This window comes from Odocoileus virginianus, chromosome 6 (assembly GCF_023699985.2).
Source record: "Odocoileus virginianus isolate 20LAN1187 ecotype Illinois chromosome 6, Ovbor_1.2, whole genome shotgun sequence".
NCBI classification, from domain to species: Eukaryota; Metazoa; Chordata; class Mammalia; order Artiodactyla; family Cervidae; genus Odocoileus; species Odocoileus virginianus.
In genome coordinates this window covers 69,371,968-69,389,006 of record NC_069679.1, presented here as the reverse complement: position 1 = coordinate 69,389,006, position 17,039 = coordinate 69,371,968, and the positions used below count along the sequence as shown (strand labels likewise).

At 41.2% G+C, this 17,039-nt stretch overlaps 1 pseudogene; it reads left to right on the top strand.

The window, feature by feature from the left end:
* The first annotated feature begins 8,928 nt into the window (after window positions 1-8,928).
* On the top strand, window positions 8,929-13,274 carry LOC139035675 (syntenin-1-like; annotated as a pseudogene).
* The last annotated feature ends 3,765 nt before the right edge of the window (window positions 13,275-17,039 follow it).

Below are 17,039 nucleotides of genomic sequence, written 5' to 3'. Positions count from 1 at the left end.
TGGTTCTCCTCTGCATTGCTGGAGCACCAGCAGCACCTGGTCACTTGCTTTCTGTAGATGTCCTGGGCCCTGCTCTCAGAGGACCTCCTGAAACCACCAGCACTCGAAGGAAGCAACTTCTTTCTTTTCCTCCCTTGGCCCTGTGGCTGCAAGATGCTTTCAGTAGCTACTTCATGGTGTAGTTTGAATTCTCCAGCAGCAGACACGGAATTAGAGTTTAGAGAGAAAGGGCGGAGGAAGTTAGCTGTACAGATGGAAATAATACTACCATTTTAGTCTTGGCCAACCTGGCAGCAAGCTCTGGCATAAATATTACCTGACAGACTAGTCTTGAATTGGGCTAAAATGGCCTGGTCTTCATACTTTCCCCTTGCCCATTCTCTGGATGTGGGTGCCCCAAGAAGGGTAAGCGCTTGGCCATGCACCTCAGCAACTGAGGCTGACCCCAAAGAGCTAATATCTGGAGGCTCTATGCTGATAATTCCGGCAGCTGGTCAGCAAGACCTTCCTGGAAGGACAATGAAGGTGGCTGATTTGGAAATTCTGGTCTGACCTTTACATTGCTCTGATCAGCTTTTCTTTCTATGTTTTAAAACAGCTTCTCTGGGCTTCTGGCAGGCACCTCTGCCTGTGGGGAACCACAGAAGAGGGAAGTTAGTGGGATGAAACATGGACCCTACTACTGTGTTTGGTTTTGGAGCTGAGGTTGATTCTTACTGCCTCTCTCCACTATGCATTCTAGTTTCCCACATCTCTAGATAGCATTCTGATGGTTTGGGTTGGATAGTCACCCTGTGTCATTACCCAGGTCCTTATCTTTAAAGTCCCCAAATGTCTGATCACGTTGCCTTTCTCAGGCTGGGATTGCTGAATCTATCCAGTCACAGTCACAATAGAGCTAGAGAATAAGAAGAGACACCTGAGACCACCTGGGTTCTACACACTTGTCCTACCTCCTATGATTAGGCTCAGCTATGCCCATCGAGACTGACCTCTTCTTGCTACAACAGGGATGCAAGAATCCCCGAATGCCCAGGAGGCAGCTTTTATTTCCATTGGGACTTTAGCTTTGTCCCAAGGCAAAAATATGACCCATTTGGTGACTCTGCGGAGCCCAGAGTTGCAGGGGACAGGAAGTAGAAAACACCAGGGGGGTCATAGGGAGTGATGGTAAGTGGTGCCACTGCTACGTCCAGCCCCTGGTTCCCAGACCCTTGTAAAGGTCTCTGGTTTTTGTGTACAGTCCATCCTGGGACGGTTCCTGTGTTAGAGTTACCCAGGGAGACAAAACCAAGAGGCTATGGAGATTTCTATATTTACCCTTTGCTCAGAAGAGGAAGCAAAGTCCTTGGGTGATATTTATTCTTCTCAAAATCTGGTAACTTGAACACTATAATGGGAAATTAATCATGAGATATTATGATATAAATTCAATGTGCCTTATGCTACATGGTAGAATAAGAGGAAATAACAAGAAAAGACAAGAAATATGATTATAAAAATATACCAAAATAAGGATGACATACTCATGACATATTCCAATCCTTGTTTCTATAACTGCTCATATGGTTGTAGCTGGTATTTATGACCATCTTCTTTTATTACCCATTTTGTTCCTTTGTCTTCAGCAAGTACTTTATCTAACCATGGTTCTTTATCTGATGGGGGTGATCCAAACCTTTATTCCTGGAGGGTCTGGGCCAATCCAATCTGCCATTGACCTTAATCACAGGGCATGGTAATACTGAGAGATACCCTAAGATATTTCCTGTGTTCCAGACCTTCTCTTCTTTACCTTTGTTGTGGAATAGTAGTCCAATTTCCCCTCATCACCCCAGTCATCACCATAGTTCCATTCATTGATTCAGAGGCATTGAAACCAAAATTGTCTAGGTGGCAGTCTTAACTTTCTGTTAATAAGCTCACTGTTATATCTCCTGGTGGAAGCATTTCCCCCTCTAGGACTAAGATTTCTAGGCTAGCAAAGTGTAAAATCATAATAGGAAGCAAAAATTTTGCTAGTAGGTCACTAAGGTTAATACTGAGTGTGGTTAATTCCATTCCCACATTGGTTCCTGGACCCTTGAGTCCTGGGTATGGAGAAATAGTACCATATATTCGACACTGATTCCGGGCGTAAGCAGCCTTCTGAAGACCCTTGCTTCAATCCTGCAAGGTATGGCCACCCAGCTAGCACTATAACAGAGTCTTCAAATGGCTGTTCTGTCAAGACAGCTGCTTCAGGATGGTGGGGAACATGGTAAGACCAGTGAATTCTATAAGCATGGACCCACTGCCGCATTTCTTTTTCTATGAAGTACATTTCTTGATCAGAAGTAATGCTGTGTGGAATACCATGCTGATGGATAAGGCATTCTTTAAGTCCATGGATAGTATCTTTCACAGAAGTACTGGGTGTGGGGTGGGGTGGGGTGTGGGGGGCAGATTACATCCAGGTGTCTACTCCTATAGGAATAAAACGCTTTACCTTGTATATTGAAAGCAGTCCAGTGTAATGAATCACCTTCTGATGCACACACTAGGAAGCTGTCTGATCACCCCAGGAAGTATTGCCATATTGGAAGCTCAGTGTTGGTCTCTGCCACTGAAGACTGGGCAGTTAGTGGTGGCTATAGCCTGGTCATTCTTGGTGAGTGGAAGTCAATGTTGCTGAGCCCACGTATAACTGTCAACTCTGCCCTGCCACCATGACTACTTTGTTAATGAGCCCACTGGGTGGTGATAGGTAGCTAGGGAAACAGGCTGACTGGTAGCCACAGAATGAGTCATCCTATCCACTTGGTTATTAGAATCCTCTGCTGAGGTAACCCTTTGGTGAGCATTCATGTGTGACACAAATACCTTCATGTTTTTTGACCAGAGAAGCCCGTCCACATTCCTCTCCCATATTTCTTTGTCACCGATTTTCACATGTTCCTCACATGTCCCTAAACCATTGGCCACAGCCCATGAATTGGTATGTAATCACAGATCTGGCCATTTCTCCTTGCAAGCAATGTGCACAATGAAGTGCACTCCCCAAAGTTCTGTGCACTGGGAGAATTTTCCTTCTTCACTGTGCTTCAGGAATGTCCCAGCAAAGGGCCATAATGTTGCAGCTCTTCACATACAGTTGGTCCATGCATAGCATGCAGAACCATCTGTAAACCAGGCCCGGATCTTCTATTCCCCTATCATCTGATTACAGGGGACTCCCCATGAGGCTCCTCTGCTCACGCCTGACTTGTATATATCACTTCTATTGGATGATGAAATTTTACTACTCAGGCCCACTTTATGGTGTGCTGGCTCAGATAATACCCAATTCATGATGGGCAGCTTGGTAAGCCCATCATCAAGCATTCATATCTACTATGGCCCTATAATATACCAAGAGCTCTTTCTCAAAAAGAGAGTAGTTCTCCAAAGGTGATGGCATAGCCTTGCTCCAAAATCTTAAAGGACCACAGTGCGATTCACCTATAGGAGCCTGACAGCGTCTCCAAATGGTGTCCCTATCTGCTGTAGAGACTTTGAAGCACCACTCCACATGCTGGATCATATGACCCAAGTGGCCGAGCAGTTTGCACAGCAGGCTGGACCTGGGGAAGAATCTTCTCTTCTTCTGGGCCTCCTCAAAAGTAGCACCTTTTCAGGTCACTTGGTAAATGGTTTGGAGTAGCACACCAAATGAGGAATATGTTCCCTCCCAAATCCAAAAAGTCCCGTTGGGGACTGAGCTTCTTTCTGGGTTGTACGAGAGCCAGATACCACTTACTTTTTATCTTAGAAGTGATATCTTGACATGATCCACACCACAGGTTCCCTAAAAATTTCAGAGGTAGGAATGAATGTTGGTCAGATTTATTTCCCTCCCTCTGGTATACAAATGTCTTGCCAATGAGCCTAGGGTAGTTACTATAACTAACTCACTAGATGTAATCAACATAGTATCATCAACATAGTGGGCCGGTATGATATCTTGTGGAAGGGAAAGCTGATTAAGATCCCTGCAAACTAAATTATGACATAGGGCTGGGTGGTTGATAGGTCTCTGAGGGAGAACAGTGTATGTGAATTGCTGGCCTAGCCAGTTGAAAGCAAACTGCTTCTGGTGGGCCTCATAGACATCAATGGAGAAAAAGGCATTGGCCACCTCAGTAGCTACATACCAGGTACCAGGGGATGTGTGAATTTGCTCAAGCAACAAAATCCTATCTGGTACAGCAACTGCAATTGGAGTCACCACTTCTTTAAGCTTACAATGAAGTAATCCACTGTCATTCTCCAAGATCCACCTGTCTTCTGCACAGGTCAGCTGGAGTTGAGTGAGAATGTGGTGTGAAGGACTGCGTCCTTCAAGTCCTTGATGGTGGCAGCAGTATCTGCAGTTCTTCCAGGGATGTGGTGTTACTTTTGGTTTATTATTTTCCTAGGTAGAGACAGTACGAGTGGCTTCCCTTGGCCTTTTCTCCCATAATAGCCCTCACTGCACAAGTGGGGAACCAATGTGAGGATTCCAGCTGCTAAATATATCTGTTCCAATTACACATTCTAAAACTAGGGAAGTAAGCACAGGGTGGGTACAGAGAGGCCCTGGACCTACTGTGAGATGGGCCTGAGATAAAGCTCCCTTGACTACCTGACCTCTGTAAGCACCTGCTCTAACTGGAGGGCCACAGTGATGCTTTGAGTCTTCTGGAATCAGTATCAGTTCAGAGCCACTGTCTGGTAGTCTCCAGAAAGTATGATTATTTGCTTCCCCTCAATGTCCAGTTACCCTTTGAAAAGGCCACAGGTCCGTCTGGGGAAGGCTGGAAGAAAAGTTTACTGTATACATTTTCATTAGTCTACCAGGGTCCTTCCTCAAGGGGACTTAACCTCCCATTCATTCAAGGGGTTTTGGGTCTATAAACTGGCTTAAGTCTGGGAATTGATTGAGTGGCTGTGACTCATTTCCTGATTTGAGTCAAGTGACTTTTGTTCATTTGACTTTGAACTTTTCTGCTTATTTAGCTCAAGAGAGAATTCCTCTTTCACTTGTAGGAACATCATGATTAACTCACCAAGACCATAGGTTTGCATGAGCCTGACTATTCTGATTCTACTTTGGCTCTCCCGTTCATCATGGTAACCATGCCTCCCTTGGCTTTTGTGGATAAGGGCCATCACTTGGCCCCTGTCACCCTAGGATCCACATATTCCTATTTCATTAAGTTTCCCAATTGAGTGGCTGTGGTTTCCACTCAAAGATCTGTCCTCCAGAGAAGGGCCATCATTGAGCCCTTCCATGGTGTTGGGCTCCTCTCACAAATTTATTTCTGAAAATATTAAGTGAAAGGTATGTCCTCTGGACCCTCCCAGTGTGGGCGAGCAGGCCTTAAATGACTTCACTCTAACATTTCAGCCTCCCTAAGTCTCTGAATCCCTTCTGCGTTAAACCAAAAGACGTTGGGCATTTCCAGTTGGCTCACAGTAGGCCTTCTTTTGGTCCATGTTTCAGAGAACCAACTAACAAATTGTTAGAGCCCTTTTTGACACCCCAACCTGCAACATTAAAAGCAGACTCTCAGCTTAGTGAGCTCATATCAATAAATTCAGATCAGTCCAACTTTATGATCCCTCTACCATTATCCTGCGTACTCAGTGCTCATTCTCACACATGTTGGCTTGATGTCTGCTTCTATAAATTAGAAAACTCAAATAGTTCTTTTGGAATGTAGTACACACCTTCATGGGTTACTCATTGTACTTCCCCTTTGTTGTTAAGTCACTTTAGTTATGTCCAAGTCTTTGCGACCTGTTGCGGTCCTTTAATGGACCAGGACCTGGTGGTCCGGAGTCGACAATAAGAAAGTGAAAGAGAGAAAGAAGCTAATATTCCCTGGTTTACGCAGAGAACCAATAAAACCCTAGAACAGGGCTTGCACTGCTCACGAAGGCACAGGGCGCCCTCTCAAGGTGGGTCTTGAAAGCCGGGGCAGGAGAATGAGCTCGGCAGGTTTCTACGCTCCAGAGAATTAGCTGGAGGGTGAGAGAGAGAGAGCGAAAGAGAAAGAAAGACACGGGGACCCAAGCTCTGATGGAGAAAAGGTATTTTATTAGCAGAAATGCAGGCTTATATACCTTTAATAAGATGATTATTCAGCTATTACACAGGATGAAGTTTTATCAATAGTCACAATATGGATAGTCTAATACGTACAAGGTCACTGACACAGAAGAGTCCCTGAAGGGAGTTACTGAAAGGAATCCAAGCAGATACTGTTTCTCATGATCTCAGTCCTGAGAACTGAGTGCAGCTTTACTCTTTCCTGGAATAGGAACTGATAATGTACAGAGAATCCTTGAGAAATGGCACACAAAGGAAGAAAAATGCAACATATTGGATCCCTTAAAGTTAAATGTCCCCTGACAATTCCCCCTTTTTTAAATTATATTTGTAAAAAGGGTCTTGACCAATTGAGTTTGTTTAGTTTAATAATTTTTGCATAAAGGCAATGGTAAACAACGAATATAATTGTAAGGAAGGGGAACACAAGCTTGTATGAAATATGACTGATTATAATGAAATAAATAGTTACTATGACTACAATTGGTGTCTGTGAAATATCCAGTCCACTTTTCAAGTTTTTCAGTATTTGCATCATGTTTTCAGATGTTTCATTGGTTAGGCCTGATTCGTTTATTGAGGACGATTTGAGGGCGAGAAGGCGCCATTTCACCATCAAGCCAGCCAAGGAGTTCTTTTCATGGAAGTGTTTCATTGAACTGTTAGTAATCTTCTATGCTACTTGAGTAACATAATCATATATAGTATTGTTAATATCATCTGAGCAGTTAGATAGCCATATATCATGGGGTCCCCAATTGACAATTGTATGATTAGCCATAAACATTAATTTTTCTGATTTTGGAAATCCTGATTTTGGATTTTGGTCCCTTTTGATACTGTGCTCATGTCTAACTGTCTACCTATTTTCTTTCTCAGGCACTTGGGAACCCAGTCTCAGGGGAAAAGGGGCGATGACCGCTCTGGCTTCTTCAGGCTGTACAGTGGCATCGTGGGGTTTTGGGTTCCCTTTGCCTGCTCTCTGTCAGGGTGCATTAACAGAGGGAGATGAGAGTCCATGGAATGATAAGGTGACTTGTTTCAGCATTGTCTAGGTGTTGGTCAGGGAATATTCTTGTCATATTACCATTTGGATATTTGTTGTATTCTGGAAGAAACAAACTTAACAAGGAAGTTAAAGGTACATGGCCCAAAGATTAATAGAAGTAGAAAAGCTGTTCGGGGGCTACCAGGAGAATTAGGACCAGACATTGGTTCATGACATTAGAGTTTTTCTAGGTATGAGAAGATGAAAGAATTTGGATTCATAAAATCTTTATCTGAAAACATCTGACTGTCTGAAGGCCAGTTCTTCTGGGTTTTTCACAGAGCATAGAGTGCCTTATTTTTGATTTCCTACCCTGAGCTCCTTTCAGGGGGTGTTGAAGGTCAGCAGCTTGCAGTGGTCATGGTGTAATCTTTGTAGAGGCAGCTGGCAAGTACCAACTTCCAGTCAGCAGGGTCCCTTCATAGCCATATATTTGACCATGTCTGGGGGGCATTTGATGGCCATTGTGTCTCATGGTGCTGGGAAGGCTCATTCCCAGGCCTAGGGAAGATTCCACTGATAGGCCACTCAGCGTGCGGTTATTGGACCAGGCCTTGCAAGTAGCAAAATTCTCTGGACCACTGTCTTATTAGCCTCTTAGTCCAGGAAAATATACCCTCTTGTTGCTTCTTCTCATATCTAGAGTTACATTATTACAATCATTGATATTATATGGAACTGTATATCAGCATTAAATCATAGGCTCAGCCACACATTTGTTAATGTAAGAAATAATCTTCTGAAACAAGTGACATAGAAAATAATATAGCATAGCTAGCAGTTATTAGTAAAGTCATAAGTCTTAAGAAACTTGTATAATGCATAAAACTCTCTTTTACTTGCCACAAACCTTTTTTACACTTTCTGTATTCATCATTTTATTTGTCTATTTATAGAATAGCCATCTATAAGCCATACTTCCTTTTTCTCTTAATAAAGTGTAATTCCATTTCTTATACCCTTTTTCCTGAAAACATACATCTTACTTTCTTTCAGAAACCATGAACTGTTGTTTAGCTCATTCATAAATTAACCTCAGCAATATTATCTAGAGACAAAGACATACATTGAGACATACATATAGATCCAGATGGACAGAGATCTCATAGTTTGCTGCTAAACAAATGGTGAGCAGAGAAATGATGGGGCTTTTCAGCTGTTTGACCCATGTCTTAGTACTTACCAACCTCAATAGACCCTGAGTCATTCTGTCTGAAATGTCACGTTTACCCGATGCCTGTTCTGGGTGCCACTTGTTGCGGTCCTTTAATAGACCGGGACCTGGCGGTCCAGAGCAGACGATAAGAAAATGAAAGAGAGAAAGAAGCTAATATTTTCTGGTTTATGCAGAGAACCAATAAAACCCTAGAACAGGGCTTGCACTGCTCACGAAGGCACAAGGTGCCCTCTCAAGGGGTCTTGAAAGCCGGGGCAGGAGAATGAGCTCGGCGGGGTTCTATGCTCCAGAGAATTAGCCAGAGGGTGTGTGTGTGTGTGTGTGTGTGTGTGTGTGTGTGTGTGTGTGAGAGAGAGAGAAAGAGAGAGAGAGAGAAAGACACGGGGACCCAAGCTCTGATGGAGCAAAGGTAACTTATTAGCAGAAATGCAGGCTTATATATCTTTAGTAAGATGATTATTCAGCTATTACACAGGATGAAATTTTATCAATAGTCACAATATGGATAGTCTAATACATACAAGGTCGCTGACAGAGAAAAGAGTCCCTGAAGGGAGTTACTGAAAGGAATCCAAGCAGATACCGTTTCTCATGATCTCAGTCCTGAGAGCTGAGTGCAGCTTAACTCGTTCCTGGAATAGGAACTGATAATGTACAGAGAATCCTTGAGAAATGGCACACAAAGGAAGAAAAATGCAACATATTGGATTCCTTAAAGTTAAATGTCCCCTGACAGTGACCCAGTGGACTGTAACCTGCCAGGCTCTTCTGTCTGTGGGATTTTCCAGGCAAGAATACTGGAGTGGGTTGCCATGCCCTTCTCCAGGAGATCTTCCCTGGGTGTGTATATGTGTGTGTGTGTGTGTGTATCCGAATCACTTTATAATACAAACTAATACAGCATTATAAATCAATTGTACTTCATTGGAAAAAAAAATCCCAAATCTATACACCATAGATATGTAAAACTAAAGAGAAAGAAACACAAGTTTATTACTAAAGAAAATCAAGTGACAAGAAAAAAAGAACAAAGAAAAACTACAAAAACAACCATTAAGAACAAAATGGCATGTACATACCTATCAGTAATCACTTTAAATGTCAATGGATTAAATGCTTCAATCAAAAGACATAGGGTTGGGCTTCCCTGGTAGCCCAGTAGTTAAGAAGCTACCTGCTAATGCAGGGGACACACGTTCAATCCCTGGTTCAGAAAGATCCCACTTGCCACGGAACAACTAATCCTGTGCACCACAATTACAAAGTCAGTGTTCTAGGGCCCATGAGCCACAACTACTGAGTCCATATGCCAGAACTACTGAAGCCCACACGCCTAAAGCCCAAGCTCCACAACAAGAGAAGCCACCACAATGAGAAGTTCACACACCGCAACTCGAGTGTAGCTCCTGCTCACTGAAACTAGAGGAATCCCATGCAGAGCAGTGAAAACTCAGCACAGCTCCAAATAAGTAAATCTTTAAAAAAGGACATAGGTTGGCTAATTGGATTAAAAGAAAAAAAAGACCCATCTATACTCTGCCTACAGGAGAAACACCTCAGATCTAAAGACACAGACTAAATGTGAGGAGATGGAAAAAGCTATTTCATGCAAATGGAGATGAAAAGAAACCTGGGGTAATATCCATATCAGACAAAGTTGACTTTAAAACAAAGTCTATAATAAAAGACAAAGAATAGCATTATATAATGATAAATCAATACAAGAAGAGGATATAACATTTGTTAACATATGTGCAACTAAATGTGAGCACCCAAATATATAAAGCAAACATTCAAAGACATAAGTGGAGAAATTGACAATAGTACATTAATAGTAAGGGACTTTAACCACCCCCTTTAAATCAAGGAACAGATCATCCAGACAGAAAATTAATAAGGAAACAGTGGCCTTAAATGACACATTAGACCAGTTGTACTTAATATATACATGTGTATGTGTATACACACACATACACACACACACACACACACACACACACACACACACAGGAAATTCCATCCTAAATCAGCAGAATGTATTCTTTTCAAGTGCATATAGAAGATTCTTCAGAATAGATCACATACAAGACAACAAACCTCAAGTTTAAGAGGATAGAAATTATATCAGGCCTTTTCCCCAGCACAATGGTATGAAACAAGAAATTAATTACAGAAAGAAAAATGGGGAAAACACAAACACATCAGAACTAAATAAACACACTACTAAAAACACAATGCATCAATGAAGAAATTAAATAGAAACTCAGAAAATACCTCAAGAAAAATGAAAATAAAACTAGAACTTTCAACAGTGTATGGGATGTAGTGAAAGCCATTTGATCAGGGATGTTTGTAGTGATATAGGCCTACCACAACAAACAAGAAAAATCACAAATAACCATCCTAATTGATCATCCGAAGGAATTAGAAGAGAACAAACAAGGCCTAGTGTCAGCAAAAGGAAGGAAATAATAGAGATCAGAGAGGAAATAAAACAAAGGCCAAAACAAACAAACCACTAATAGAAAAGACCAATGACACAAAGAGCTAGATTTTTGAAAAGAAAAAGAAAATTGATAAGCCTTTAATGAAAAGAAAAAAAGATAAAGGACCCAAATAAGCAAAATTAAAAATGCAGGTTGATAAATTAAGACAGTATCACAGAAACTCAATCATAAGAGAATATTATGAACAGATATATGCCAAAAAATTGACAACCTAAGAAGACATGGATAAATTTCTAGATATTAAATTTCTACACTATTCCAAGAAAGAATCAGGAAGAAAAAGATAATCTGAACAGACTGATCACTGGTAGTAAAATTGAACTAGTAATCCAAAAACTCCCAGCAAACAAAAGTCCAACACTTGAAGCCTTCCCAGGGGAATTCTACCAAACAAAGAATTATCACCTATCCTTCTCAAACTATTCCCAAAAATTAAAGATTGAAGAGTTCCAGATTTATTCTATGAGGCCACCATTACTGTGACACCAAAATCAAAGGCACTACAGAAAAAGAATATTACAGGCCAATATCTCTGATGAATATAGATGCAAAAATCCTCAAGAAAATACTAGCAAACTGGGGGTCTCAGAAGTCTGAGCCAGTAATTGGCAGCAGCGGCGGCAGCGGCAGTTAGTGGGTCTCAACAGGCTCACAGAATCCTGCACAAATGTCTCTGTACCTCTCTCCTGAAGACCTGAAGGTAGACAAGATGATTCAGGCTCAGGCTGCCTTTTCTGTGAACCCTGCCAACCCAGCGATTTTATCCGAAGCCTCTGCTCCTGTCTCTCCAGATGGAAATCTCTGTCCTAAATTATATCCAGAGTTCTCTCAGTAATGGGCCTGAGTTTAAATGAAGAAGAAATACATGAAAATAGGGCCATGGTTCCTGGAGCACCAAGTCATGGGCAGTTGGTTGGCATGAACTTCCAGTCACTGTTGGTGACATGGGAATCTGCAGAGCAGAGATTAAGTAAGGAATCTGGGAAGTCATCTTGTGTAAGGATTAGGACAGAAAAAGAAATCGGGCTCAGGCTGAAATCCATAGACAATGGTGCATTTGTTCAGCTCGTCCAGGCCTAGTCTTGGTCCTTCCTGTTGCTCTGTGGTTTGGGAACCAGGTGCTTCAGATCAAAGGAGAACTGTGCAGGCTGGAGCTCAGATCAGGCACTCAGGGTGCTCAAACAGGCTTTTGGGGAGAAGATCACCATGACCATTCGTGACAGGCCCTTTCAACAGACAACTACCTTGAATAAGGATAGTACTGGACTTGTCGACTTTGTCTTTAAAAAACGGAAAAATCACGTCCATTGTGAAAGATAGTTCTGCAGCTAGAAATGGTCTTCTCACAGAACACAACAATGGACAATGTTCTGTCAATGGACAGAACATCATTGACTGAAGGACTCTAAAATCGCAGATGTACTCTCCACAGCTGGAAGTATAGTTAAATATAGTTACTGTAATAATCATGTCTGCTTTTATCTTTGGACACATTATTAAACAGATGGTGCCAAGCATAATGAAAAACTTGATGGATCACACCATTCCTCCAAGCATAATGAAAAGCTTGATGGATCACACCATTCTTGAGGTTTAGAATTCAGGGCACAATGGAAACTTCCCAGAAGTTCTCCTGTAAGCCTTCAGCAACTCACCTTTATATTATGCACATGAAGCCTTCCAGGAGCCAGTGAGCATTTGTGTGAGGACCTTCATGTCTTATAGTAGGGCTGGGAATCTTACTGTTTGATCAGGTATCTTGTTCAGACATCAAGATAGTTGTAATCTTATCCTGATTTTACAGTTGAAAAGACTTTCACAGACCAGTTTCTTTCCTGGGAACCTGATGCTTTCCTGGGAACCTGATCGCAGGATCAACATCACTGGGCTCCAAAATAACTGCAGATGGTGATTGCAGCCATGAAATTAAAAGATGCTTGCTCCTTGGAAGAAAAGCTATGACCAACCTAGACAGCATATTAAAAAGCAGAGACATTATTTTGCCAACAAAGGTCCATCTAGTCAAAGCTATGGTTTTTCCAGTGGTCATGTATGGATGTGAGAGTTAGACTGTAAAGAAAGAAAACTGATGCTTTTGAACTGTGGTGTTGGAGAAGACTCTTGCGAGTTCCTTGGACTGCAAGATCAAACCAGTCAACCCTAAAGGAAATCAGTCCTGAATATTCATTGGAAGGACTGACGCTGAAGCTCCAATACTTTGGCCACCTGATGTGAAGAACTGACTGATTGGAAAAGACCGTGATGCTGGGAAAGAATCAAGACATGAGGAGAAGGGGACGACAGAGGATGAGATGGGTGGATGGCATCACCGACTGGATGGACATGAGTTTGAGTGAGCTCCAGGAGTTGGTGATGGCCAAGGAAGCCTAGCATGGTACAGTCCGTGGGGTCGCAAAGAGTCGGACATGACTAAGCAATTGAACTGAACCAAACTGATTTTTTCACAAGCTTTGTGAGTGGGATGACTGATACAGGCTCAGCTCTGTGTTAGACCCATCACCTTCATCCTGGGTATCAAGCAGTGCTATCGGATCACTTTAGTTCTGTGGAGTATTTGAATTTTTACTGTGTCACTGTAGTACATTTAGAATTAGTTTTCTTCATTTCTGTGTGTGTCACACACCAATTAAGTAATACTGGTTTCATTCCATGTAAGCATTATTAGACAATGTGTGTAGCTGTAAGAGACTGTATCGATTGTCATTACATTTTAACTACTTAATGCACTTGAACTGTCACCTTAACTAAGTTAAGCATCTAGAATAAAAGTCAAGATGTAATGATTGCTGACTTTCTAAAACCAGATGCAGTTCTGCATTCAAATGAGATGTACACAAGCTGCACAGTCTGATGGTACATCCTGAGCTAGCACAGCTATCTACTTACATTTGACGTTTTCTAGTCCTTGTGACGGAGAAGATGCTGGCGACCCACTCCAGTACTCTCGCCTGGAAAATCCCATGGAGAGAGGAGCCTGCTAGGCTGCAGTCTATGGGGTTGCTAAGAGTCGGACACAACTGAGCGATTTCACTTTCACTTTTCCTTTCCTATATTGGAGAAGGAAATGGCACCCCACTCCAGTGTTCTTGCCTGGAGAATCCCAGGGATGGGGGAGCCTGGTGGGCTGCTGTCTATGGGGTCGCACAGAGTCGGACACAACTGAAGCGACTTAGCAGCAGCAGCAGCAGCAGTCCTTTTGTAATGGGAACTTCTTCGTTATAAAAGTATCACTTTCTGAGAAATGAAGCACTATATATTCAGCGTAAAAATTCTTGAACTAAATAGGATGAACCTTGACTCCTTTTTTCATGTGTAGATTAAGTGGGCTAAGACTTGATTGAAGCATTTACACGTGTAGCCTAGCTGCCCTGGGACAGTCTCAACATTGTTCTGCTCATCTGTTCCATTTCCTGCCTCCTCCCTGCTCACAGAATGACAGCGGTACATCATCCTGATTTTTTTCCCCCTCTTGGGTTTATGCCTATTCTATTTTAATTGAAAATGTGTAAATAAAGTTAAAAAAATAAAATTCAATAATATGTATAAAGGATTAAATACCATGATCAGGTAGGATTTCTTCCAGAGATGTGAGGATGATTCAACATTTGAAAAAAATCAATGTCATATACCACATTAACAAAAGGAAGGATAAAAAGCACATAATCATCACCACAGACACAGAAAAAGCATTTGACAAAATTTGACAACCTCATTCAGGATAAAAAATTTCATCCAAGTGGGTATAAAAGGAACGTATCTCAACATAATAAAGGCCATTATGACAGACCCACGCTAACGTCATACTCAATGTTGAAACTTTTTCTCTAAAATCAGGAACAAGACAGTGATACCCACTCTAACCATTTATATTTAACACATCATTGCAAGTCCTTGCCATAGCAGTCAGATGAGAAAAAGAAATAAATGTTATCCAAGAAAGAGTAACCTGTTACTATTTACAGATGATGTGGTAATACATGGAGAAAATTTTGAGGTCTCCAGCAAAAAATGATTGTCCAATAGAGTTGTAGGATACAAGATTAATATACAGAAATCTGTTGCTTTTCTACACATTAATAATGAACTATCATGAAAACAAAGCAAGAAAAACTCTTTCTGGACTCCCTATTCTGTCCCATTGATCTATATATCTTTTCTTACACCAATACTATCAAGACTTCATGAATAGGTACCATGGATGAATCTCCGAAAATATACTGAGTGAAAGAAGCAATTCTCAAAAGAATGCATACTATTGAAATCTATGTGAGATCCTAGAATAGGTAATATTCTATAGTAATTGCATATTACATATTTTATTTGAATAAATATATAAATTTGACATGTAGTAAGTTTATTTTCATGCAGTTGAAATATTTTCTAATATCTCTCATGATTTGTCCTGTTATCCGAAAGTTATTTTAAGGCATGTTGATTTATGTTGAAATATTGTCAAAACAGGAGATGGCAAGATTGAACATCGACATTTTAGGAATCAGTGAACTAAAATGGAAAGGAATGGGCAAATTTAATTCAGATGACCATTATATCTACTATTGGGGGCAAGAACCCCTTAGAAGAAATGGAGTAGCCCTCATAGTCAACACAAGACTCTGAAATGCAGTTCTTGGATGCAATCTCAAAAATGACAGAATGATCTCAGTTCATTTCCAAGGCAAACCATTAAATATCACAGTAATCCAAGTCTATGTCCCAACCACTAAAGCTGAAGAAGCTGAAGTTGAATGGCTCTATGAAGACCTACAAGACCTTCTAGAACTAACACCGAAAAAGGAGGTCCTTTTCATCATAGGGGACTGGAATGCAAATTAAAAGTCAAGAGATATCTGGAGTAACAGGCAAGTTTGGCCTTGGGCTGAAAAATGAAGGCGGGCAAAGGCTAATAGTTTTGCCAAGAGAACGTACTGGTCACAGCAAACACCTTCTTGCAACAACACAAGAAACAACTCTACATATGGACATCACCATATGGTCAATACTGAAATCTGATTGATTATATTCTTTTCATCCAAAGATGGAGAAGCTCTATACAGTCAGCAAAAACAAAACAGGGAACTGACTGTGATGAACTACTTATTGCAACATTCAGACTTAAATTGAAGAAAATAGGGAAAACCACTAGAACATTCAGGTATGACCTAAATCAAATCCCTTTATTATTATACCGTGGAAGTGAGAAATAGATTCAAAGGATTAGATCCGATAGACAGAGTGCCAATGAACTATGGACTGAGGTTTGTAACATTGTCCAGGAGGCAGTGATCAAACCATCCCCAAGAAAAAGAAATGCAAAAAGGCAAAATGGTTGTCTGAGGAGGCCTTACAAATAGCTGAGTAAAGAAGAGAAGTGAAAAGGCAAAAGGGAAAAGGAAAGATAAACCCATCTGAATGCAGAGTTCCAAAGAATAGCAGGGATAAGTGAGAAAGCCTTTTTAAGTGAACAATGCAAAGAAATACAGGAAAACAATAGAATGGGGGGAGACTAGAGATCTTGTCAAGAAAATTAGAGATACAAAGGGAACATTTCATGCAAAGTTGGGCACAATAAAGGACAGAAATGGTATGGACCTAACAGAAGCAGAAAAGATTAAAAACAGCTGGCAAGAATACATAGAAGAACTGTACAAAAAGATTTTATCTGCTTACATAACCAGAATGGTGTGCACTCACCTAGAGCCAGACATCCTGAAATGTGAAGTCAAGTGGGCCTTAGGAAGCATCACTACAAACAAAGCTAGTGGAGGTGATGGAATTCCAGCTGAGCTATTTCAAATCCTAAAAGATAATGCTGTTAAAGTGCAGCACTCAATATGCCAGCAAATCTGGAAAACTCACAGGACTGGAAAAGGTCAGTTTTCATTCCAATTGCAAAGAAGGGCTATGCCAAAGAATATTCCAACTACTATACAATTGCACTCATTTCACATTGCAATTATACAAATTGCATAAATTTCGCAAAGTGAAATTTCACTTGAGCTAACAAGGTAACGCTCAAAATCCTTCCGGTTAAGCTTCAGCAGTATGTAAACTGAGAACTTCCAGATGTTCAAGCTGGATTTAGAAAAGGTGGAGGAACCAGAGATCAAATTGCCAACATCCATTGGATCATGGAAAAGGCAAGAGAATTCTGGGAAAATATCTATTTCTGCTTCA